At 39.9% G+C, this 24,694-nt stretch overlaps 1 protein-coding gene across 1 annotated transcript in view; it reads left to right on the top strand.

Annotated features, from left to right (window-relative positions):
- Positions 1-9,089: 9,089 nt before the first annotated feature.
- The window catches only part of NDST4 (N-deacetylase and N-sulfotransferase 4), a 108,084-nt gene continuing 92,479 nt past the window's right edge, over positions 9,090-24,694 (top strand). Inside the window, exon 1 of the mRNA XM_061443328.1 lies at positions 9,090-9,811. The gene's annotated coding sequence lies outside the window, so the exon portion shown is untranslated. The remainder of the gene's footprint in view (positions 9,812-24,694) is intronic.

Genomic DNA, 24,694 nt, shown 5'->3' on the forward strand with positions numbered 1-24,694 from the left:
TTTGCTCACTGGTAATGCGTGTGTCTGTCAACACCACATTTGAATATGGTGTAATTGAATGCAATTCCACTTATACTACCACTTTCTAAATGTCGGGCAGTGTCACTACTGGACTACAGATCTTTTAAGAAATGTAATCATCACTGTAATTATACAGCACAGGTGAGATAATATGGGGGAGAATACACGTAGCTTTTCATACTGTTGTGGTTTAAACCCTAGCCAGACAGCTTGTTCACTCACTCCCAGTGAGTGGGGCCGGGATGACAGCAATCGAGGGGCCCCCCCCGGGGCTCTCCCCTTCCCCCCTCCCAGAGGAACGGGAAGGAGGATTGAAAGAGTTCAACTCCCACGGGTTGAGACAAGAACAGTCCAGCAACCAATGTACAACACAAGTCACCACCGCTACCACCAACTACAACAATGATAAGGGAAAATAACAAGGGAAGAGAATACAATACCACTGGCCAAGAAACGAGTCCCACCAGGAAGCCTGTGTCCTTCCGGGTAACTCCCAGTTACCCCCCACCCCGGGCATGATGTGCTGTGGTATGGAATACCTCCTTGGCTAGCCAGGGTCAGGTGCCCTGTCTCTGCTTCCTCCCGGCTTCCCCTCTTCCCTGGCAGAGCATGGGCCTCACAAAGTCCTTGGTCAGGGTAAACATCACTTAGCAATAACCGAAAACATCAGTTTCACCAACACTGTTCCCAGGCTGGAAGTCAAAACACAGCACTGCACCAGCTACCATGAAGGAGAAACATGACTGCTACTGCTGAACCCAGGACACATACTTAGCTAAAGCAATTTGCAATAGTCCCACATTCTGATACCTGTGTTTACATGTGAGAAGCATCTTTTTCCCGAAAGGGCTCTTTGTGGATGCATCCATGCTAAGACTGCATTTCCCACCTTGCAGGTCAGCTGTATCATGTCTAGTCAACACCCAAAAGGACCATCTTCCCTGTGCAAACACAAACATAGTATGAGCTCAACTGCAACCCAACTCATGAACAAAGACGGGGAAGCAACCCAGCAAACTCCAACAGGCTTTTCTATCTGAATGATCAAAGGACCTTCAGGTGAGGTATACTCGCCTCTGGTGTTCTACTCAGCCTGTGGTTTTATCTTTCAAGGTGCTAGATGCTAATATTAATAAGAATACAGAATCCTGGCCTTAAGTGACCTACCCACATTTCAAAGAAGACATTTATTTTTCTGCCTAATGTCAGTCAAATGCAGTGAATTGAAAGAATAAATCCCCTAAGTCTTAAGCAAATATTTCTCATTAAAGAAACCATTTTAACAGAGGTTTGAAGGTAAACAGTGTACTATTCAGAGCAATAGTTATTACTGTTTAATTCAGGAAGCCTTTATCAATACATTAACCAATCTGATTTCAGTCTAAACCTGGGAACTTATCACCTCTTGAGACTTAATCAGAGGCATCTCCAATGCAGCTGAACCTTTTAGGAACATTTGTAAAGGATTTTTCATCATATGATTTTTTTTTTTTTGTCACTGCCTGAAACAGTATTTCCTAGAACACTGGGGACACTTAATACTTTTTAATTGTAGACATATAACTATGAGGTTCCCACGCCCCTGAAAGGGGAACCTGCTTGTCTCCAATGACTATACATGAACTTAGACCCCTGTACCCTCACTTATGTATGGTGTAGACAATGCAAACAACTTATTGTGACGTAACTCTACAATAGTGCTCATGAAGCAGGTGAGTAAGTACAGGAAAGAAATTTAATATATGAGGTTATTTTAAAGAGGCATGGATCTCTCCATGCTTCAGCTACCCAGAAGGCTGAGAAAAATTGTCTGTGGCCTTATGCTGACAACGCATCAAGATCAGAGAAGCACAAAAGTAAATTAAAGCATCACAATAACTTCACCCATTCATTCTACAGGAAAAAAAATACGTGATACAATACAGAAATGCAGATGATTTCACTGTGCCCAAGACATAACACTCTACAAATCCTATTCCCAGGACTGACAACGCAAAACTGTGTCCTTTTTCTTCTGAGTTTGTCCAATCAACTTTAATAAAAGAGTTCACTTACAGTAACTCAGTTACCAAACAGAAAATCTGAAGTAATGTAAAACCTGACTTTTCTTCCATTACGACCTACAATTAGGTAATCTACAAAATTAATTCCCTTCACCTTTAATGAGGTTCTGTTATGTGGTTTGATGTGCATTATTGTATACATTACTCATAGCCTGACTGAAGGGAAATGCTGCATCAAATTTATTTTAACAGCAATTTCCCTTAAAGTATATTAACAAAGATGAATTGGCAGATCCCTAATACATGGCTTAAACCTATCTTTTATACAATACTGCCCTCTATGGAAACACAAAATACAACAGATTTAAAATAAACATGCATGCTGGGTTTTGCCTTATTCTTTTTTTTAGTATCAAATCTACTTTCTTAAAATGCTTTTAACATAAAAGCGTTATGCCATCAGGGAAAAAAAAAAACCTATTGCCCTCTCATCATTTCATCTATTTCTTTCAAGCCGACATTTCATATTGTAACAAATACATTACTGGTGTTTATCATTTAGATGATAATCTCAGTTCACAGAGTCCCCGCTCAAAGTGTGTATGCCTTTTGCCATGTCTAAACAAAATAACCCAAACCAAAATGCACACAACCCAGGAGTCACATCAGTGGTATAATCAGGAAAACAATGCTTTGAATATTGTTTCTAAAGTACCCAGAATTCTTCAGAGAGCAAAGAGGCAGCTCCAAAACATCATTGTAGATAGAAACAGATACTTTCAAATGTAACCTGTTGGGCATGAGTGGCATGAGAAGGAATGAGCATGATTGTGGTTAAGTCAAGTACTCACTTGGAGCTTGTTCACTTGGAGCGCTCTTGCTCTCGATTGCTTCATCCATATTTTTCATCATTTTAACTACTGATCAATGAAAAATATTTCTTCCCATGAGGAAAATATGTTTCTTAAAACTGAGTGCATTGCTCTCACTGAACTGTACTGCATATTCCAAAAAAAACCAACATTCCTTCTGCCACCCTCCTGATATTTTGAGAAAACAATGCTGAAAGTCTGCAATTTCTACCTTAAGAAAAAATAATCAATAGCAGTTAGACATGAAAAGCATTTCTTCAGCTTATTAACGCTATTCTCCTTAGACATCAGAGAGATTTCACCTTTCTAAAGTTGGTGCAATGTAAATAGGAAATCATGACCTTGATTTCCTATGTCAGACTACAACATCTTGAAGTATGTTAGCCTCCTTTTTGTTGAACCCAGATTTGTGTGGGTTTTCCTTAACGTTGATACACAGCATCACTGCATCAAGTCTAAAAGTAGACCTCTGAGGGAATGATTCCATTTTTCATTTTGATGTAGTGTGTCATGTTTCATGGTTTGGGGTGGCTTTTGTGAAACAGCAAAGTTCAGTATAGCATGTTGTGGCTCACAAGAGAAATGAAGAGACCACTCACAGTGCACGAGCGTAAGCTAGAGCTTCTGCTAGACTGGAGAAGATGCCAAAATCCCAGCATACTTTTTAAAGTTATGATACTGAAAATTCCTGTAACAAACAGCTAGCACTTACTGTAACATAGAGAATTCAGTCCCAGATTATTGATTTTACTTGCACAATTAATCCCATCAAAGCTAACAGAGGTACTAATCTTAGACAGACAAACATGTTTGCACACCTGAAGACAAACACAATTCCTCAAAACAAATGGCTCTATAGACACATTCTGGAGACCTTTCAAGCACCAAATATTCATATAGTCAATGACCAGTAGCAGGAAATCAATTTTTTTAAAGGATGGAAGACCAAGTGCCTCTGAGTACCACAAAGATGCTGCAGAGCAGCAACAATTTGCAAACGAGAAGGGGACAGAAGAGAACAGAAACTGATTTACAAAAGCTTTGTTTGACACCAAGATCTCCCCCACCAACTGGAGCATTAGCAGAGGTAGCTCATAAGCATCAGGCCTCCTCCTATAGGACTAGATGAAGAAAATGAATGATAATGTGATTATCTAAAATAAATTTGCTAAGAGGCGAAACAAAGCATTCTGTACAACAGGATCCATTTATTAGAGTAATGCTAGAATACCAGTTTGAAAGTGGTTTAGTAATGGATTTTTCACTTTGAGGAGTTTTTAGGTTTTAAATTACGATATCTAAAAAGCTATGCTTGTGAGAGCTAACACAGAAAAAAGTCATGCATAGAGTATAATGGAAGCTTGATACCTAGGTCGCAAAGACAGAAAACTAAAAAGATAAATGCTCTTTGTACTTTCGCCTTTGAAAATGTAATTCCTGCTTTCACCTTTTATTCAGAAGTTGATTACAGTAAAGAGCCTCTATAGACACATTAAAGGGGACTCCCATTGGAGGTATGGTTTAATTAAACTATTTTATGAATCATTCCAGTTTGAATGACTGAAAAAAAGAAAAACCAAACCAAAAACAATCCACCCCCCAAAACCCCAAACAAAACAAAAACCAATGAAACCTCACTTAATACATTAAAGTAAGAGTTTAAGCTTGTTAATTTTTAATAATCAAAGAAATGCTTAGTTTTAACATTTGGATGCTATCACTTAGTGTTATGGATGATGTTCTTTGTGATAATGGCTTTGCCAATAGTTGTTTTGGAGTCCTCTGTGTCAGAAGTCACCTTCCCCTAGGCATCTTATCTACAACTTCCCTGTTTATATTCTTTGTTCTCTTGCATGAACTATTAACTCCTGGATCTGACTTGCTAATGTATCCATCAGGAGAAAGTACTGACTTCCTGATTTATCCGTGAGAAAAACAATATACCACAGCGATACAACCCCATTACCCTCCCTTCACCTAGAAAGCCACCAAGGCTCAGATATCCAGCTGGCACATGATGACCAAATCTTGATATTATACAGAGACAGTTATTCTCATAGTCCCAAGTGTTGTGGTAGAGCAGCAAGAATGAATTCTCTTTTTCTTTACCAAAATGATACCATAATTACTTAAAATGCAAGGGGAGAGAAGGATGTACATTACTCCCCAATAACTAAATTAATAGACCTGTCTTTTGAGCACAATCTGGTTTAGTTCTAATTCTTCCCAGAATAGCCCCACTAAGTTTGGATGGGAGAAAGCAAAAAGGTTTAAAGGCCCTCAGCAGGAACCAGTCCCTCCACATAAGCAGTGCGGCCTAGTCTCTTGGGTTGGTCTCTTCCCTCACTGGAGGCAGGGTAGAATTGGGCATTTTTTGCCCTTTCGTTACTGCAGCATAGACCCTGCATGTCAAGGGGTATTCTCCCCATTTTATGGAAATGACAAATCAGCACAAATCATGGCAGGAGCAAGGAGCTCCTCAAGCTGTTGTAAAGCAATGGTGTACAAAATGCGCTACCCATTAAAATATGTAACTTGTCCACCTGAAGCTGGGTTGTGAGCAGGCACTGGAGGGCCACTGCTGATGTACAACTGGAGGACAATATTTCTGCTGTTTGCAGTACTGGGGATGAGAGAAACTATATAATGACCGCTGATGAAGGATAACTTTTGTGATTCACATAGGAGAAATACAGTAAATGATTCTTCATACCTCCACAGAAAGGCAAAATGGGAGTGCTACCAGAGTTCCTAGATCAACAAATGTTCGTATTTGCAACAGTTTGCAATGCAGTGGAGCTAGCAGCAAGTTTTTCTGAGTGAGGTAGTTGAATGACCTGAACCTCCTTTTACTCTAGTTTGTGTAAGGTTTTACAAATGTACATTGACTTGCATATCAGCAGGGAGGTCACAAGAATAGTGTTCATAAAAGCAGACCAGATTAAAAACACCTCCCGTACATTGCTAAGGCATTACGGGCACAAATACAAATCACAAGGGGGCTGAACAGAACATAACCTTCTCTGGTGCTTCAATCTCTACTGCCACACTGAAGTGTGGCCTGAGGAAAAATCTCTTCCTAAGCTCCAGTCCTAACCACATCTACTTCCCAGAAGCTTTCTGCTGACTTCAGGCTGAACCCAGGAAGGATCCTGTAAGGAAAATTGTGGCAAAGAGCCCTAAAGGCTTTCTGGATGCATACAGACACACTTCTCTGTCACACAACATGAACCCTTGCCTCAGTGTTACAGTGAGCTGAAAACTCAAGAAGAGGTGACACAGATCAGCCTGTGGATCTAGCAGAACTCATTTTTTGCTTTGATAATATCTAGATAGTAGTACTTAAGAGACCAGAGTTTACATTTTTATGGTTGAGTAAGCACTTAAGACATAAAAGAGTAATGTCATCAAAGATGCAGAGCAGCTCTAATGCTAGATGTTAATGAATGTATGTTGGTTTAAGAGAGATTTCAACATCAGACCAATACAGTCTCTGAAACTAATACATCTGAAGCCTTACAGGAGCAAAACCAGATTAGGGTACCGAAGTTCTTTTACAAAGGAATAAAAGTTTAAGATAAAGGTCATTACAGTACTGGTATGCACTGATTTGCCCTCATCATTTGCAGAACTGTGTCCAACCATAAACAGTGGTGGATAACAGACGTTGAACAGAAACTGTAGCTGGCAAAAGTCAGAGAATCTAATGCTTACATGGTTTTTATTATTTTGCTTGTAGGACTTTGCATAACTTTTGCTGTTGATGTTGTTTCAAATCAGCGCTTCATGCTTAAGTGGACTACTAGCAGCATATTCTCCACTGTCATCTGGGAAATAAGAATAACCAGTGATAATGCAGGCACTTTCAGCAGAAGACATGAATGCCTTAACTGAGTTGACAAACATAAAACTCAGCTCCAAGTTTATCTATCACCCCTACATTTCTAACACATTTTGAGGCAGAGCCAAAATATTCATATTGAAAACCCTAAGAAACTGTTGAAACATCAAAAACCCCAAACACACTTTTCTCAATGAAATATGTTTGAATACACTGAAAAAAAAAAACAACAAAAAAACACACAAACAAACAAAACCCCATTCTGCTACACCTGTTTCTTGCACTTTTGATGTCAGTGTAATTAAGTTCTGCGTATCTTGAGGAGCTGCTAGAGAATTTAGAGACTAATCTGTAACTCTTGTAAACTGTCATAGTTCCTCTGAAATAATTGATGTTTTGACAGTTTATACCAGCTGCAGAACTACTCTTTGTGTTTAATAAAAGACACACTGTTGTTAAATTAAAGGGCAGTTCATAAGAAGTCTCCACAGCTAAAGGAGCAATAGTAATTTTTTGTTCTTTTAAACTCATTATGAACTTCAACATCAAAAGCTACCTTTTGGTAAAGACTGTTTAAGTTTTTCTAGCTGAAGGAGACAGTCATATGTATCCTAGTCAACTTAATTTTGAAGCATGGCCTTCACGCTGCAAGGTAGGTTTTGAGAGGAGAAGTAGGGAGTACCTATTAAAGTATCATCAGAGCACTGCGGTAACAGGTGAGAAAACTGAGGGCAGTCAGAGAAAACAAAAGCTCGACATAACAACAACAGAAAATCAATCCAAATATCTCAGTCAAAGTTTTCAACTAGCCTAGAAGAGTGAAGAAGGGAGAGACCATATATTATACATATTAGTTTCTGAAAGTAGTCACTTGCTCTGTATCATGTTTCTAAGCACGGAATTGCAGGAATGGTGTTTTTCTACCCCCTATTGTGCTGTGAAGACAAATATGCTAAAAATAGAGGCACAGACATTGTAGTGATTAGATAGTACTTAGAATAAATAACTATTAGCTTTAGATTCAAGCATCTAAATAGAAGGATGCTGAATTTTCAGTAGTTGCCTTTACTGTAAATGTAGATGCCCCTTCCAAAACCTGATTCAAAGTCTTGTTAACTTACATAGTACTAAGCAGAGAGTCTATGTGAAAGACTGACTTTAGCATCTGAATTAAAATACCTTCTCAAGGGTATGGACAACCACTGGGCTGCTGGCCCACCCTGGGAATATCCGTGGCAGGATGAAAGGAGGCATCCACACACCATCCAGTTGCAGTGGGAAACCCAAACCTAACATTTGCAACAGTCTTTGGAAAATAAATCCCAAATCCAGAGCCAGCCATAGGTGTAAGGCATTCTTAAAAGACCCCCAGTGAGAGTTTTGTAATTAAAAATTGCAGGAAATGACTCAGACATACTTGGAATTTTAATTTTCCCTTAGTTTCTAATTTAGCCAGAAGGAATAAATTAGTCCTGAGCTAGGAATATCTACCATCTTTGAAACCTGGATATTCAGAGAGCAAATAGCTCTCCATGGAGAAGGTCCCAGCTGAAGGATGTAAATGGTAAACTGCATGGAACACCATTTATTTACACTATTTTGGAAACATGAAAGTTTGAGCTGACCCTCCTATGATTCAAATCTGAGTTTACAGCATCATTCATCATCTCAGAAAGGGTTTGTTCCAGTCTCCTTGAACAAAACTATTTTCTCCTCACATTTGCTGCACAGAATTGGCTAAATTTCAATTCCAAGGTGTATCGTACAAAGAACAGTTTTGGAGTGAAAGGTGCCAAGCTGGCAAAAATTGAAAATTAGATTGGTGTAAAATTGAGGGGTTTTAATATAGAAAGTGTTTTGTTTTTCCTCTGTAATATAATTTAAAGTCACATAATAATCACGTTTCTTGGCTATGGAAGTAGGTTTCATCTCCAGCTGGATGAGATAAAGAATGTTAATAAGAAATTATACAACAAATAAATGGAATTTGTGTTGCGTGCAGTAGGAAAATATATCTCTCAATGCTGCATGTTTGCCAGTATCCACCTAGAGGTGCTGTCAGGGAGATCACTGGTAACCAACTTGCTGGGCAACCTCTGCTTGATTTTGATCATATATTAAAAGCTACTTTCTATTTTACTGGGTGATCTTACCAGTGACCTAACAAGAGTAGAAACCAAAAAGTCTTCTAGTAATTTTCTTGAGTCTCCTTTAGCATCTGGGGTACTGTGAGGAGCTGAAGGGGGGACTCGAAGATTCTCCTGCCTAAAAATTACTCTTTCAAGTTTCCTTTTTCCCCTAGGCTTTCAGTCACAGACTCCACATGTAAAATCAGAAGCTGGAAGTGGCATTTTCCTCCCGCATTTTCGGCAGGCAGGCAGGAGGGGAGGTGGTCCAACTGCACAATGACAGATTATGCAAATCCTCCTGGAGCATCTAATCAATCACAGCAGCAGGAGAGGAATGCAGCTCATCTCCAAATTAGCCTCTGTCATCACATCCTAGTCCTCCCATGAAGCATCCCCCCTCGGCTGGAATGACATCAGAGCAGCTCAGGGTCCTTGAAAGTCTGAGGGTTGATTAGCTGGAGGAATTGGCTGCTTCTGCCAATCACAACCCTGCAAAACCGCCTTGATACTCTTGTAGATATGAGGGAGAGGAAGGCTGACTACAGCAAACAGGAGGCACAGCAGCAGCACCGGTAGTAGTAACGGGAGCATACGATATTTGGGCGATTAAATAGTTCTCACAGCCTTTTTGCTGTAGCCTGGCTGCTCCACGGTGTAATCCCCACGTCCAAGAAGGAAGCTGCATTTTTAACAGTGTGCTGAACAGAGGTTTGAATCATTCCAGCTGGCTGCTTGTTTTGAAAAGGGCAGTCTGTGTATAAATGAGATGTGACTGTACTGGTAGAGTTCAGTTACTGGGGCTGGAGCAAGAGGAATCTTCCCGGGATGCCGCTCAGACAGCTGCTATCAATTGAAAACTCTTCCTAGTTTACCTGGAGCCATGTGAAGAGATTTGAATAGCAGATGTCTCTTCCCTGCACGCTAGGAAGAGGAATTCTTCTCTAGGTAAGCTATTCAGCTTCTGCACATACATACTGCTACCTTAACCTATACGTCTGGGTATATATTCACACAACTATATAGATAGTGCCTATACTCAGGGACAAGAAAACAGTTCATGAACAGGTATAAATATCCACACAGTGCCTGATTATGTATAGTAAGTACTTCAGAAAGCTGCCTAGAACCTGACAATCAAAGGATTATTTGAAAGTTTGAGATAGTCTTTGCCATGTTTGCATGCAAGTGCCCTTGACATAAACGGATGCATGGGGAAACAGCTGTCTGACTAAATATATGAAAGACCACAGAAGTTAGAGCATAGGAGTTATGTGAGGAAAGAAAGAGAATAAGGCTGCAATTCTTCTTTAATCTACTTCATACGCTTTGCTTTTATTTGCTACTATTTAGCAAATTTAAGCAAAACTAGTGCATTAAAATGACAATGTGAAAGCTTTCCAGGGATATATAGTAAACATGCACTATTTAATGTCAGAGTAACTGTATATTGAGGAAGTCAAGACCCACAGATCTAATCTCTTCCAGTGGTTTGATATCCAAACAACATCTGTCAGCAACATTTCTTTTTAAGCAGCATGATCATTCGTGATGTGGAAGCAAGTATTGTTTCAGGTAGTAAGAGGTAAACTGAAGAAATCAGCGTTTGCTTTTCAGATGACTACAGAGGCAGAACACAGGGGCAGCCCTGCCTTTTTATTTTAAAGCTGACACACTGGCTCCAAGTCACTGCTGCTGGGAATAAACACTCAAGCGAGAAATGTTTAGAGGTGAGGAAGTCTCCTTACGTCAAGCAGTACACTAATGTAACCACATATACATATGAAAACCCACGCAAGGATCCTTAAGCTCTCTTTTCCCTAGGGAATTTACTATGTCATTTTTTATTAACTTCTGCAGCTCTTAATCACATTGGACTCTTCCTCCCTGTGAATAAATGCTGCAGAATCTGGCCTACCCCATCTAGCAGGTTATTCTCCCTTTTACATCTCTTAATGTAACCAGAGCAAAAGATAAGAAGAGATATAAGTCATTTGCACCCCGTCTCTTCAATTTATGATCCTCCTGCTGTAAGATGTTCAGCTTGTGGAAGAATAGCAGAATCTCCTTGTTCATAAAGTTTAAATAGTCGGGAATGTTGCCAGGTGCTTCTCTGGTTTGCCCCATCACATCTGTATACTTTCATCATGCAAGTTTTACCATCAGCCAAGCTGCACTGTCTGACTTGCTTTCTGAAATGCTGCTCTAAAGAAGGCAGGGAAGGGCAGGAGGAATGCCGAGTCACATTTAAATAAGGAAATTCTTGGCTTTCAGTTTTCTTCTGAATCTTACAAATTCAAATAATATGATCTGCTCAACTAGATTAGATGTTTCTAATGGCACTGCTCTGTGCAGAAGTTTAACATTGTGTATTAGTTTTTGTGCCATTTCCTCAAAACATGGCCATTTTTTTGATTCAAATAAACGCCTAATGTCTGAAAGCCTCAGAAATAAAAGCAGATGTATCTTAACCTCTTGTTGACCCCACTTTTTTCTGGGAGGCCAGACAAATGCTCCTCTAACTTACATTTCCTTCAAGTAAATCAAATCCAAAGGGTTAGATTTAAGCCCAGATCAGGACACTTGAGTGACTGACCTCAGACACATATATATGCCTCAATGTATAATTCCATTTCAGTCTGAACACCCTGGTAGCTAACACTATAAAGTTCTGGAAGTCCTATTAAAACTTTATGGATATTTAGAGGCTGAGATATCTGCTATATTGCTCTTTGTAATGGCACTGATCAAACTTAGCTGATGTGGCAGCATGCAGGACTCATGAGTTTCACTAGATTTCAACTATTATTCAGTATAACTGGGAGAAAAATATCCTAATAGTAAAGCCTTTTTTTTTTTTAATGATTTTATTTTGAATCCTTACAGAACAGGAATTATCTCAGAGGTATAATGAGATACTTGAAGGAAAACATGCATACATATTGCAAACCCAGGGCAATCATCAAATAAAATGCTGATGAGTTACCAGTAGTTGTGACTATGAGTTTTCAGTTGGATAAACAAAAAATTACATTTGACCATATGCCACCAGGAGAAGATTTGTTTCTCACTGTATTTTTCTATAAGCAGTAAGGGAAAAAATATAATGATCTCTTACCCCCCCCAAAATAGGTAATTTCTGTTCAGAAATCTTTGGTTTAGCCAACAATTTTGATTTGACTACTTCCAACCACACAGCTGGCTGAGCTTCAGCTGCATGTATACACCGATGTTTGCTTCCACCAAGTGTTTGCTTTGCAAAGCTTTCATAATGCTTCAGCTTCTTAGGTGCATCCAAGAAGCTGCTTTCCATAGCTGCAAAACTGGCTTTTCTGAACATAGCAAACCCTGGGCCAAGAGCAGCAAAGCATTTCAAGCTGGGGACATGGGTGGCTGAAGGAAAGGATAATTCATAATTGTGCAGAAAACTGCTGTTTCCCCTGCCTGTGAAATCATTTCAGGAACAGGGTCCTGAGCTTAAGATGAGCCAAGGGCTCTGCATTCTTTCCAAGGTGAGGGGAGACTGCGTTTGAAACAACTTGCAAAGATGAAGGAATACAGTGTAGGGTGGCAGTTTAGCAGATCCCCTCTTCGCAGGCCTGGGACACAGTTGAAGACCATTAGAGCAGGTTGAGGCACTGGACTATGGGAGAAAGAGGGTCTCTGTTCTGGAAATTGTTTGGAGTATGAAGTCTCACATTTGTAGAAAGGCTGAAGAATGCCCCTATCACAGCAACAAATCTTCTTCTATTGAGATCTTAAAGCAATGCCCCTCATGAAGTGTAAACCACCCAGAAGAGTGCTAGATAAAAAACTTATTATTTTCCATCTATGTCAACATTTAAATTAGAAAATTTGATCTGGGCTGTAAAAAAAACGAAGCTCAGCTGCTTGAAGAAAATGAAACCCATGCATGTTAATCCCAAACACTTACTGCGTCTGTCAGTAATAATTACAACGAAATCCCAGATTCTTCTGAAATTAACAGTTGCTATAGAAAAGTAATAATATTTTATCTGAATAGTACTGCCACCAGAATCACATGGCAACAGCACAACCATGTCAGTATTTGATGGAGAAAACACAACTGGCACCAGATGTATTGTGATGAGATGATGTAAACTCAATTCTGAAAGAAGTATTTACACCTATTTCCTTCCCTCTGGCTACAGGAAGGGTCCCAACTGCTTTCCCCAAGTGTAGGAAAGAGGAACAAAATGTTCCTCCCCCCCCTCTGCTGTAAGGATGGGTTTTGCAGAGCCAGGACAAATACAGAAGTAGAAGCCAGGGCAGGGTGAGCTTCTTTCACAAGAAAAGAAGCAAAAAGAAAGGGGTTCCCTCCTCTTCCCTGGAAGCTAATAAAGAACTGTACTAGCTTACTTAGCTTGGCCAAGGGAAAACCTGCCAAATCTCTGGTTTGCTTTCCACTACCTAGGGAAGTCATTGTTTTCCCTGCTTCGTCATGTCACAGGGAAGCTACCATGCAAGTTTCTTTCCTCACCTAAAACACACTAAGACAAGGTATTCCCTAGCACAGCCCCAAAACAGACAGTGTAACACAAACAACAATTTCAAATCTGTACATGTACAGCTGCTGATGCATTCTTCCCAGGCCATGTTCCAGGTAACCTTACAGAGCGCATGCTTCTGCACCCAAAGCTGCTGGTGCAGAATTTCTGCTAGGACAGTCTTGTGACTTCAAAGATAGTTCTTAGCAGCCATGAGAGCAGCATCTGTCACCCTGTCACAGCCCACAAGAGCACTGAGAAATGCACGCAGAGCTAATGCATCTACAGCTATAGAGTTTTACTAATGGCTGGGGTTTAATCTCCCATATGTATATATCATTATCAGACACACAGCAGGCAGAATAATGCTAACGGGCTCTCCCCTGAGCAGAACTGGGCATGAAAAAAATCCTCCTGAAGGACTATCCACAGCTACTTATTTCAGCCTGCACTCTGCCAGGCTTCCACAGAAAGGACTGCATTTAGCTTTTAGTGTATAAATAAGTGTTCTGATAAATAATTAATAGTAGCTGCTGACCATAAAAGAGGTGACTTGAGAAAGTTAAAACAGTCTGCCATTAAATATGCACCTACCTCTATGTTCTAGTTTCAGGGGATGTTTTATCCAACATCCTTTCTTTTTGCATGGGGCCATATTTTGCAAGGAGAAGGCCAGATCTCAAGTTCCAGAGCCTCAGGGCATTCTTTGAATTTATTCTCTCTCACGAGCGTATTTATCACCCCCTAAACCACCAGAGGGGAGGGCAAGGGGTCAGTGATTCACAAATAAAGTTTTGGAAATGAGAGGAAAATGCAGTAGGGTCTAGACTTCTGAGTAAGATACAGAAATTACACTTACTGGTCACTTTTCATTTTCAAGCCCTCACAGCTTCCTTTAAAAAATTATTCATTACTAGTCAGTAGACTGCATTTGCTGTGCCATTTTAAATGGCTTCACCGTCCTACCCCACACAATTGCACTGTTACGGGTGTGCAATTTCTTCCTGCACGGGGCACAGTACAAACCAGTAACTACTGTTAGCAATTGAGGGTCCAGGTTTGTTTTTAATTGAGAGACCTTAAAGAGGAATTGGTCACTCTACCTCATTAGTAACTGAAAAGCAGTGATTCTGGGATTTCATCTTCCAACATAAGAGCAACTGCATCTTCTACTATTTCTATATTTCTATATATTATTTCTATATTTCTATATATTATTTCTATATTTCTATATATTATTTCTATATTACCTGCAACAGTTCATGTTACTATAATTTGTACTGGGGGGGGCAGGAAAGAAAAAATAAATAACACAATTAAAGATCAAGAGGCCACTGTGGTATGTACTGTCCGCATGAAAAACAAATCAAACAGTGCATGCTCCAATTCTTGACACTCTCCGACTCCCATAGGACTAACTCTTAATCAGTTTTGGAGCAAGCTCCATGTGCCAGCACAAATCAGCAGCAGTCATTCTGCACATTCAGATTTTTAACTAAAGTACCCCCAAGAAGGCTTTCTCCTCCATGGAAAATACATACATTCAGGCGGAAAATTAACTACCTATGTATATGGTGTCTAAACCAGACTTTTATGATTACAGTGTATTATCATGTCAATTAATGAGCCATCATTTTGTTGGCTTGTAAGACCTTACCATAAAACAGAAATCCAAGCTGGATTTCCACTTCCAAGTGCATGCTGGAGATTAATATTAGAAAACACCACATAGTTGTGTACCGAGCCCACAGAGGAGAACAGGTATGTAAAGAAACATAACTCATTCCAGCCTAGTGCAGGGGCTGTACAGTCACAAACACCCTGCTTCCAGAAATAAGTTAATGCCTCAGTAGTTCAGTTTTGGAGATTTTTCATCAAAACAGTTTAATCAAAGCCTCAATATTCTATCACATAGCTCTAATGGCATTAGTTCTAGTTATAGCCTCTGAGCTTCCCATGACTCAACAAAAAAGTCCCTTGAATTCCCGAAAAGGACCATTACCCTACTAGTGGCATTTCTAAATTGAACTTTATCTAGATAAAACAAAGATTAGATCTTTCCAAAGAAAGTATTTGTTTATATTATAAACCAAAAGCAAAACAGTATCTATAGGTCACAGATGACACACCAGAAATTTCAAAAGACATCTTTCACTAGACTGACAAAGTGGCTTCTTCCAGAGAAGCTCCATAAGACAGTGGCAGAAATAAAAATAGAGCCATTTAACCAGGGTATGAAGACTAAAAAAGAAAAGGAAGCAAACACTGCAAATACATGTGACTGCACATGACAGCATGAATTTTGTACTGGCTTTCTTATATGCACCATTTGCAATATCCACACTTTATACATTTGACCAAACATGAATCAACTTCAAACGTTTTACAGCTACAGTCCATGTAAAGGCAGAAAAGGGTATTATTCCCACAATGCAGACTGAAAAATTGAAGTACTGAAGGAAAAAAAAAAATAAAAATCAGTGGCTTCCAGAAGGCAATACATGATCTTGGTGGCAGAAAGAAACTAAACTCAGTTTTGGCTCCCTGCCTTATTCCTCTCACCATTAAGCATCTTTCTTCCTGACAGGGAAACAATACCCATTCAATCATTTAAAGATAAAAAGAAGTTGAATTTGTATTAATATCTTCCATAAACATTCCTTGGACTATTTTGTCTGCTTCACAGTGTCTGAACTACTTAAATACATTCAAGTGAGTTTGGTATTGTAGTATTTTTAAAACATTATGAAGTTTTTCCATCTAGATTAGTTTTACTGACAACAGTAATATGTATAGCCATAACTGGCTCCTAGAGAAAACTAATCCTTCTAGTTTTAAAGAACTTGCAATAAGATAAGAGTTTTCTGAACAACAGCCTGGAATCTAGTCTGGACTAAGAGTCTAATTGAAGCAATTTAAATATTTATGGAAAAAGACAGGACAGGTATTATAAACATAACTTCTTGCCCCAAAACTGTCATGTAATAAAGCAGTGATTAATGCAAGTATTTTATGAGCAAGGTAGAAATGATTGTTTGAATTTTCCTTTTCAGAACAATGCTCTTTGGAAGTCCAAAAGCACACTTTCAGACAAGCACAAAACCCAGACTGTGGCACGTGGAGAGCCACTCTGTCTTCATTCACTGTGCTTGCCTTACTTTGCGTGAAATCCATTGCTTGCCATCACCACTACTTGCTGGCTGAGACCTGCCAGGTTGTCACAGCTTAGATGATGCTGGGACTCAACTCACTATGTTTCCTATCTATTCTTCCACCAAATCCTCTCAAATAACAAAACTTGTCAGCCAACAAGGATGAAAATGGGGAGGGTGTACTCAGTAGAATTTACTTAAACATAGGGAAGCTATTATAATGACAGTTAATGTACCCAGAGCTTGAAAACAGTCTCTAGCTGTCTGGAATCTGGTCTGAGTAAGCTCAGAGTAAACCTCTTCAAATTTCATGTAGTAAATGTGCTGCTATAAGGATTTAGGTACAAAGTCCTTAATCTGGTTTTAAATAGAGTTCCTGTGCACTAGTAACAGAACATTACTATGTGACAGCAGTAGTCTCTCTCTCATATAAAATAGTGGCCTCCTTTTAATTCCTAGCAGTGACGTGACCACATCAGACTTCCTCACAACTAGTCCCTGTGACAGGATACAGATACCACAGAACATGTTATTTAGTGAAATATATTGGCATTGATATAAAGATGGAGACACTTATATTATCTTGCATGATGGCAAATATTTTTTGGTCCCATAAAAGTAACAGGAAACCAAAGAGTGGGAAACCAAAGAAGTATAAAGACCAAAGAGTTTAGCTTCTAATAAGCTGTTCCAGAGTCTGTGACTATGTCTTTGTAGGCAAACGGCCTCTTCATTAAAAAGGGAGCTTTTAACCTTTTTGGGGTAGAAAAGCTCCCAAAAAGAAAAGTTTCAATAGCTATTCAGCAAATCTGTAATCCTTGGTAAATTTTCAAAACACAGATACAGAAAACCTGCAGCTATCTAGATGCTAACAGAACCACAGAAAGCTCTTTTTCTTTTTTTTACATGTATTAGCTTTTATATATAATCAAACAAGATGTCTAGATTTTGACTACTGCATTGATTGACTTTAAGGAGTTATAGTTAGCCATTATATTGCACAAATGCTGTCTCTCAACTGAATTCACTACACAAATCATTCTACTGAAACTGGATAGCTAATTGACAGCCTTATAAAAGTAGAAAACAGTAAAAAAAAAATCTGATAGAGCATCTCACTAAAATTTTATTTGAAAAGTTAAATGAATTCAAATTGGCTTCCATTGAAGCATTAAACTATGAATTGAGAAGTGATGAAGAGCCATTAACCAAGCAAGATCAGAAGATATGTTGCATAAAGTTAGAAGGAATATTTTGCAGGCTGTCTCAGGAAAACATATTAAGACTGCTTTTATTCACCATCTTCATTCAAAAGGGTTGAGTCAACCACAGCACGTTCATTACACCTGCACTCTCCACTAACCCCACTGGGAAAGTAAGCATCAGCTCGAAGGACTTGATCCTGTAGGTCACGCACAACTTTGTACCATGGAAATCTTTGTTGTGTTTTCAGCCAAAACTTTCTGCCGTGACATTCTGGCTGTGACATTTTGGCTCTGACGTCATGGCTTCAGCAGTAGGCTTCTGACTTTCACATCATCTCAAAACCTTATTTTGATCCTTGGAAGTTCAATTATTTTTCTCCTGATGTTGTGAAGGTTGTACAGACATCTGTTTGTGGACGGTCACTATGCAAGAGTAAGTGGCTATTGCTTCTGGCTCAGTCATGGGTCTGCCAAATGACCTTGAAAAAGTCAAGCCTTTACCCAAGAATAATGCTATTTAGCTTTTTTGAATGTTTACTGAGTTACTGGTGAAAAGTGATAGATATTACCATCAATCAGGCAAGATGACACATTTATTAGAAAGAGCACTGAGAAGATATTTTCTTATTTTAAGTCTGGCCATAGAGCTAAATGTTTTGCCTAATAATATCTAAATATTATGTATATTTTGGTATATTTTGATAAAGTGATATATTTTGATATTGTTACACAACATTTTTGCCACATAGGGAGCTGCACAAAAGTTGAATGTGGTCATTAACCCCTACGTGCTACAATGGTGACTAGAGCCACTTTATCAAGAAACAAGAAATATGTATGTACATGTTCACAGTATCACAGTATGCTAGGAAGGGACCTCGAAAGATCATCTAGTCCAATCCCCCTGCCGGAGCAGGAACACCTAGATAATGTTACACAGGAATGTGTCCAGGCGGGTTTTGAATGTCTCCAGGGAAGGAGACTCCACAACCTCCCTGGGCAGCCTGTTCCAGTGTTCCATCACCCTCACTGAGAAGAAGTTTCTTCTCAAGTTTAAGTGGAACCTCTTGTGTTCCACTTTGTACCCATTACCCCTTGTCCTATCATTGTTTGCCACTGAGTAGAGCCTGGCTCCATCCTCGTGACACTCCCCCTTTATATATTTATGTACACTAATAAGGTCACCCCTCAGTCTCCTCTTCTCCAAACTATAGAGACCCAGCTCCCTCAGTCTTTCCTCATAAGGGAGATGCTCCACTCCCTTAATCATCTTTGTTGCCCTGCGTTGGACTCTCTCCAGCAGCTCCCTGTCTTTCTTGAACTGAGGAGCCCAGAACTGGACACAATATTCCAGATGCGGTCTCACCAGGGCAGAGTAGAGGGGAAGGAGGACCTCCCTCGACCTACTAACCACCGCCCTTCTAATACACCCCACGATGCCATTGGCCTTCTTGGCCACAAGGGCACAGTGTTGGCTCATGGTCATCCTGTTGTCCAGGAGGAACGAGGACCCCCAGGTCCCTCTCCCCTACACTGATCTCTAACAGGTCGTTTCCCAACCTATACTGGAACCTGGGGTTGTTCCTGCCCAGATGCAGGACTCTACACTTTCCCTTGTTATATTTCATCAAGTTATTCCCTGCCCAACTCTCCAGCCTGTCCAGGTCTCGCTGGATGACAGCACAGCCTTCTGGCGTGTCAGCCACTCCTCCCAGCTTAGTGTCATCAGCAAACTTGCTGATAGTACACTCAATTCCCTCACCTAAATCATTGATGAATATATTAAATAATACCAGTCCCAGTACTGACCCTTGAGGCACTCCACTAGTTACAGGCCTCCAACTAGACTCCGCCCCATAGACTACAACTCTCTGGCTTCTCTCCTTCAGCCAGTTCGCAGTCCACCTCACTACCTGATCATCCAGACCACACTTCCTCAATTTAGCTGTGAGGATGCTGTGGGAGACTGTGTCAAATGCTTTGCTGAAGTCAAGGTAGACCACATCCACCGCTCTGCCATCATCCATCCACCGTGTTATTTCCTCATAAAAGGCTAAGAGATTGGTCAAACATGATTTCCCCTTGGTGAAGCCATGTTGACTGCCCCTCATAACCCTCTTATCCTTGATATGCCTTAAGATGGCACCAAGGATAAGGTGTTCCATCACTTTCCCAGGGATGGAGGTGAGGCTGACCAGTCTATAGTTACCCGGGTGACTATAGTTACGTTCTCCCCTCACGCATGGTCCTCCTAAGACTATACTTTTATTATTACTAATTTCACACCTGACACTCAAGAATTCAGTAATCTGAATTCTGAGCAAATATTACAACTGCTTACATTTAAAAACACTGATAAATTGTGACACTTGAAGAAAATGCCACTGAAACATCACAGATGGGATATTTACGTGCATTTCCGGGTGGTCCAAATGACTGTGGGACTGTTAGAAATTAATCGGTCTTACAATAAATTTCTCCTGGGAGTTAAGCAATGCAAAAAGGTCTTACATTTGGTCTGGAGAATCAAAGGAGGCAACAATTCTGTGAGAATCTGCAGAAAGAACAATACCTTCCTTACAGTCTTTTTAATTCATATTTGTAGAAAGGTCCCAAAGATTCACATAGAATATCTTTGTGAGAAGTCCCATTAACCACAGAATAGTTAGGGTTGGAAAAGACCTCAAGATTCTCTAGATCCAAACCCCTGCCATGGGGAGGGATGCCTCACCCTAGACCATGTTGCCTAAGGCTCAGTCCAAGCTGGCCCTGAACACTGCCATGGATGGAGCATCCACCACTTCTTTGGGCAACCTGTGCCAGTGCCTCACCACCCTCATAGTAAAGAGCTTCTTCCTTATATCTAACCTGAACTTCCTCTGTTTAAGTTTGAACCCATTACCCCTTGTACTATCACTATAGTCCCTGATGAAGAGTCTCTCTCCGGCATCCTTGTAGACTCCCTTCAGATACTGGAAGGCTGCTCTGAGGTCTCCACACAGCTTCTCTTCTCCAGGATGAACAGTCCCAACTTTCTTAGCCTGGTTATAGTTACCTGTCTAAAAGCATCCATAAGAGCAAAACCAAAACCCAAACCACTGATGAGTCAGCTACTTCGGATCACACGTGAAATAATGAGAACAAAATATGTTTGCTTGTGTGCTGTTGCAACCGTACATGTATCATTGAGTGTTCCAGAAAGTGGGACTTGTGGCAAGGCAGTGGTGGCTATCTGCACGCCTTTGGGAGTATTAAAGGAACAGAAACAATTCTTACAGGGCTCGTTCTGATCACAATTCCCCTATTCAATCCACAGACAAGTAAAACACTAAAAATAAAACACTCTATTAGCATGCTTCAGATCATACTTGACAATACTAACCATGATCCAGATCAACTTTGGTGGTCCTGGACAGAGACAAATGGTTAACTTTGCATGAATCTGTCCACACCTATCAGATGTTATCAGATTTTCAAGCATGAAGTTTACAGCTTCCTAAGTACCTTTACACCACTTCCCCCAACTATCTTATATACATTGTAAAGTGTGGGGGGGGGGGGGGGGGGGGGTGTGGGCGCGCACACCTGTACACACATGAGAATACATCTATGTATGAAACCTATCTCCAAATATGCCTTTAGCTGCCTTTCCACCAGGGAGCCTTTTTTCTTCAAATCTCCAAGTTCTGAAATCATCTGGAAGAGTTTAGAGCCAAAGAAATATAGAAGTCAAGAGGGTCAAATAGCTAGCTTCCAAGTATTGTTTCATGCACACAACCATGCCAGCTTTCATTGAGTTCACAAGTTACTGAGGTATTTGAAGCACTTTGTTTTACATTCATTATCAACTTCGACCTATGGCATCATTTAGCTTTCTCAAATCACACAAGATTATATGTGCATTACAGACTGATCAAATAGCTGAAAATACTGGAACATTGGTGTTTTAACTTAGAGATAATTATGCATCAAAAATAAACAGGACATGAAAGTGCTGAACAGCCTCTCCACTCAGAAATTATAAGGTGGAGCTAGGACAAAGTTAGAAGACCTGCAACAGCTTTTATCAGCCCTTATCCTAGGCAAAAGAATGTTCTAAAACCTATGACCAGCTATGAGCAGGTGGCAGCAGCACCCCTCATGAGCAAAGACATATTTATAAACACAAAACACATTGCAACTTTGCAAATTTTGAAAAAGAAAAAGGACACTTTCAAGAAGTGCCCAAGTTTCATGAGCTCAGTAAAAAAGTCTCTTGGAAGCTTCTGAGAAAAACAGCTGTTTTCCCTCTGCATGAATTGAAACCCTGAACTTTCTCTAATGGTCAACAGGAGCAGTTTTTTCCACTTAAATCAGTTTGCTTGTTTCTATATTGAATGAGCAGCCATATGTAAGGAGTAGCAAGTAGGTTTCACAAATCATTTGGCTTCTAATAAATGGCAGAAGTCATACAAGCTTATAAAGGAAGGAAAAGAGGAAAGTTCACAGTATTTTTTTTTAGCCTAAAGGGAAATTTTAGATATAGAAAACAAAGACACTCTGACTTCTGTTGGAGTAGAATGGAAAGAAGCCTCTGACCTGGCTCCAGATGGATTACTTATAGAGCATTCCACGAGAGCAGCCTTGCATGCTGGTGCAGACAGGAGACTAGGAACAACTGTATTGCAGTGATGCAAATCTAGCAAGCATCCTGCTCCTCTACCCTGCACTGGCATCAACATGCTCTTTCATGCTGCAGACATGAAGTCTATTAACTTGATCCGTGGAGCAGATAAACACAACGGTTGCTTAACATCAACAACTCTATTTTCCAGAAGTTGAATTAGATCAGAGACCCTTAGCCTACCTACAAGACAGGGTAAGAAAAGTAGTAGAGCTTTACAACAGCCCTGCAAGACAGTGCTCTGACCCTGCTCTTTGGACAGGCTGGCAGCCTCCTGCCAGAGCCAAACTGCTCACTTACCACCTCTTTTTCCAGAGAGATGATAGAAGGCAGCAACTCTCAATGGAGTTTCACCCATTTACCCAGGTGATAACTTAATTATTTCAGCTATCCCTTATTAGCAATTAACAGCTACTTTCACTAACTGTAACTGTTTTCTGCAATGTATGTCCTACCCTGATTAGTTGCACCTAATTTGGTCAAAATGTTTGTTGAATCACTAAGCCCTGTGAGAAAGTCTGAGTATAGGAACTGGACCATGAGAGAATCAGCTTTGATTCCTGATGCAATGTTAACACATGGTGTTCATACAAGACTGTTTCTCTTCACTATATTGCTATCAGTTTTAAACAGTTGAGTCCTAATCTCCCATTCAATCAATGCTCATAATCAGTATGCTTTAATCATCAATTGAAAGCATTTTTTAAGGGGAAGCAGGAAGTAGTGTTTAATAAGGAGGCAGCAATTTTGAAACCTCTGTTTTTCTCTGGCTGACTGAACTAAAGAAAAATTACAGTTCCTGCAGATGGCTATAGCATCACAACAAAGATACACTGCAGAGATCTGCTCTCTGAGGAAAGGCCCCATGCCTAAGAAGTCAGCTGAATGCAAGACTTAAGATCTACATCATGCTCTGGATGAGTGTAACCTTGATCCAGTGTAGACAGCTTTGGGCTTTACCCCTGAATAGTCAATGAATGCTGACTGGTGACCATAGGAATACAGGACCTCAGACACCCAATTCTAAAATGAAACTAATATTAATAACACTAATTATGAAATATAGCCTATTTTCATGTTTCTTAAATAAATATAGCATAGCAATGCTCCTAAGATATTTGAATTTCTTAGTGAATAGAAAGCTGTTGAAATTTATGAGGGAGAGTTTCAAAGACACAAACCACACTTAACTTCCAATTACGACTTGGAAAATGTCCCACTAATGGCTAATATAGCTGATTTTCATAAACTTTAATTACTTCACACTTTTTTTAACTGAACAGCATTATCAGTTCAAAAGAGCAATTCAAACGCAATGCACAAACTAAAAGAGATCTGCTCCAATGCCAGGTTTCTGTATAAAAGTTTAAATTCCTTATCAATTCTAGTATTTAGACATTTAGATAATTGTGAATATTGGCACTTGTTATACCACCTACATACAACAGACTTATTAAATTAAATCTGATTACTAGAATTTTAACTGGAAGAGATTTTACCAATGTTATTTGGATCAAATAGTTTGGAATGAAGACCATATTTTTGTTTTGGCTAGTATAAAGTCAGGAGCTTCTCGTATTTTACATTTCCATTTAGTTTTGCACATTACATTTAGTAATACAAGCAACAGCAGCAGCAAAGATCTGCCTCATTATTTGGACAGCTTGCAATGTCAGTACCTGGGAGATCTAGCAGGACAGAACAGTGAGGAAAAAACGTGCAATTTTAGCTCTCTGGTCATGCTGTTCTCTTGCACCCCAGGTGTAGGCTAAGACATTTGGTAAGCATTCAGTGTGATTTAGTAGCAGATTTTTTAGAGCAGAGGTCTTATGTTTCATTTATTTTTACACATAAGAGTCTTAATTAAGGTGCTTTACCTGCTCTGAGGATTTCGAGACTCTTCTGGAAAATGCCTGGCAGCACGCAGAGCTACCCGCTCTGCGTAGACAGCAGGTGCCGCCTGCTAAAAAGCAAGAAAACATTGCCCCCTAGTGCTGAAACAAAGCAGAGGCTGCAGCGTCCGAGAGGGGCTTTTAATTCTTGTTTCCAAGATACCTGCCTCTCTCATGCTAACAAATTTAAGGCTTGGTGCAATTAGCTGTTTTGTGGGGAGGTTACTCACCTTTCCAACAGAGAGCAGTCCTCCAGATCCAATAAACCCTCGGAGTCCTGCTGAGTGACTCGTCAATGTCACCAAAACTTGAACATGGCCTCACAGAGGATTTTTCACTTGATACCGTTTTATCTTTTGATAAAATCTGAATTGGAGTTTCAATAGGGAGCAAGATTCCAGCAAGCAGTCA

Source organism: Pezoporus flaviventris, unplaced genomic scaffold (assembly GCF_033815535.1).
Source record: "Pezoporus flaviventris isolate CSIRO_AGI_PZ_B2104156 unplaced genomic scaffold, CSIRO_AGI_Pfla_v1 ptg000002l, whole genome shotgun sequence".
NCBI lineage: Eukaryota > Metazoa > Chordata > Aves > Psittaciformes > Psittacidae > Pezoporus > Pezoporus flaviventris.